General features: G+C 32.3%; 1 long non-coding RNA gene across 1 annotated transcript; it reads right to left on the bottom strand.

Annotated features, from left to right (window-relative positions):
- Nucleotides 1-507: 507 nt before the first annotated feature.
- On the bottom strand, nucleotides 508-2,402 carry LOC143058013 (uncharacterized). Its single transcript, XR_012972915.1, has 3 exons — nucleotides 2,277-2,402; nucleotides 1,653-1,706; nucleotides 508-761 (listed from the first exon to the last, which is right to left on the bottom strand). It is a non-coding gene; the product is annotated as an uncharacterized LOC143058013 (long non-coding RNA).
- Between the last annotated feature and the right edge of the window lie 447 nt (nucleotides 2,403-2,849).

Raw genomic sequence — 2,849 nt, forward strand, 5'->3', positions numbered from 1 at the left:
CCTGTTGACAAACCACTTGATTGAGCGGATTTTTATTTTTAATTATACAAATAGTGTTTTTCTCTACACAATTGTTCGTCTGATATCACTGTATTGTTGTTAACTACGTTTTCTCTTACATTTGAAATATGTTCATTTCAAAGAGTGAAAGATATCCTTGAAAAAAATATATCTTTGGTAACAATTCCATGGCGTTTAAATTCCAAATTCATTAATGCATACAGTGTGAACAACATGAATTATCGTACATATTCTGTTTCCTTCTCTTCTCACACTAATACGATATATTTCAAGATAAGAATAGATACATGTAGACATTAACACATACGTATCACTCAATTTTCTCTCAGTTTACCACTTTCGATAACATAGTTCTCTTATTACAGTAGTTCAGCAAATTTTGAAACTCGTTAATCCATGAGGAACACACAAAACCAAATCAATAATTGTTAGTTAAGCTATATACACAAACATTGTATACTGCAGTGGTTCGTGTCAGTGGAAAGGTATGTACACAAATCATTCTTGATAATGTATAGGTTTTGTTGAGAATGTGTTCAACTCCTGTGTGTTGCGCTGCAGTGGTAATCTACTAGATGAGGTAAACGTTGCATGATTAAAAGCAAAAAATATAACTGGATTAAGCATACTATTGAGTGGTGCCAATGCTATCAAAATGTCAAACCAACCACCGTATTCAAAATGTCCGTATAGATTCAACAGTCCAGCCAGAATTGATGGTAACCAGCAAGAAATGAAAGCTAAAAAAATAAAATTATTTGTAAAATAAGCAGCGTTTTATAAATAAAATGATTCGTTAACCAGTTATTTCACTAGATTTTTATCTGACAAGTACAGTATGCCTGTGGTATTAGCATGAGCATATGCATTGTGTTTATTGAAATGTGCTGCAACACTGTGAATTTATAACGGTAAAACTACCACATTGTTGATACCTTTGCATGTGGATTGTCGTTAAAACACAATATCATCAGCTCATTAGCTAAATACTAAAAATCTGTTTTACATTTTCAGTTATAAATGTTACACATTATAGTTTGCAAAAAGGTAGTTTCCTCAAGCAAAGTTATTGTATACTTCTTTGTGGTCTTTTTCAGGTCTTTAAGGATTCGTGCTGCTTTTTTTTGGATATATTTGTCTTATGTATAAACGGAACCTAACGAAACAAGGTGTTGCAATACGAATCTAATTCAGTTGGAAATTTCACTGTTTTTGGTATCTTTGAATGATTGCTGCCATTAAGAAAGCTATGTACACTGATTTGGTTGAATTGCATCTATGCTATTTTTGGGGTCCTATATAGCCTGTTGTTTGTGTGAGCCAAGGTTTCATGTTTGAAATATAAGAATTAAATTAAAACCAACAAAAAAAAAGTTCAAATCGGAAAATCCTTAATCAAAGGGCAAAATCAAAGCTCCAACACATCAAGTACACATCAAATGAATGGATAACAAATGTCATATTACTGACATGTTGCAGGCATTGTTACTTTTCACACATTGGGAATTAGATAAAGAATTGTGTCATTAGCACTCATACCACATTTTCTTATTTCTATAGTAGGATATGCCTATTTATCAATAACTTTATATTTTATTGAAATATCCATTTTAGAATTACAGAAAACTTACTTATACTGACCACAAATGTCATAACTGTACTTTTTTGTTTTGCCTTCGACACAACTGAAAATAATGTATCTCGTTTATTAATGTTATGACATATACATATGTTGCATATTACAACCAAATATCCATGTGCACATTTATTGACTAAACAAATCTTTTACATAAAAAAACATACATCGTTTATCGTTCATAATATATATCCTGCGAGTCGGTAGCATGGCATACAGCATATCTCTCTCTGTTCCTCTGAACGGTAATCGCAAATTTATATTGTGTATCAGTCGTATCTTGAAATCGTTCGTAAACCGGTATGTCTACAGTAGATCGAAAGTTGATATTTGTAAATTTATTACGCTATCTTTATGTTATATGATTTACAAAATCAAATACTATTTTATATGAAGTTAATAATTTTTTATTTGTAATTATCAACTGTAAGTAACTCAACCAAATGATAAACAAAAAGTAATATACCTATGTGTATTATCTATTGTCATGGATCAAAATGGCATGGAAGCCTATCTGTTTTAAGTTATAAAGTTGTCCAGATGTTGTGTATTTGGTGTGTGCTACACTTTTTTTAACGTACACTTAATACATAACTAAGTTTATAAAATCAATGTTTACCTGAATGAGCAGAAGTCAAATATTGTACATTAATTCCACGTTTACATAAACGTACAACTATCATAGTATAACAGAATATTAAGAATGCAGATGGAATGAGCAGTGTAAACATGGCATTCAGTAGCAGTGCAATCTGAAATATAATAAAAGAGGGACGAAAGATACCAAAGGGACTGTAAAACTCATAAATCTAAAACAAACTGACAACGCCATGGCTAAAAATGAAAAAGACAAACAAAAAACAGCACACATGACACAACATAGAAAACTAAAGAATAAACAACACGAACCCCCCAGAAAAACTAGGGGTGAGCTCAGGTGCTCTGGAAGGGTAAGCAGATCCTGCTCCACATGTGGCACCCGTCGTTTTGCTTATGTGATTACAAATCCGCTAAATAGTCTAATTCGGTAGGTCACATTCATGAAAGGGAAGTGGATTGTAGTTACGACGTAAGGAACATATCCGATATCATGTGTGAAACGGTTATTCCATAACGGTCAACCAACTCGTGATGGCGTCCGTAAAATTTACGAAGGGCTAATTTCAACACAAGATTCTTACATATAAACAAT

Source organism: Mytilus galloprovincialis, chromosome 14, assembly GCF_965363235.1.
Source record: "Mytilus galloprovincialis chromosome 14, xbMytGall1.hap1.1, whole genome shotgun sequence".
Lineage (NCBI taxonomy): Eukaryota > Metazoa > Mollusca > Bivalvia > Mytilida > Mytilidae > Mytilus > Mytilus galloprovincialis.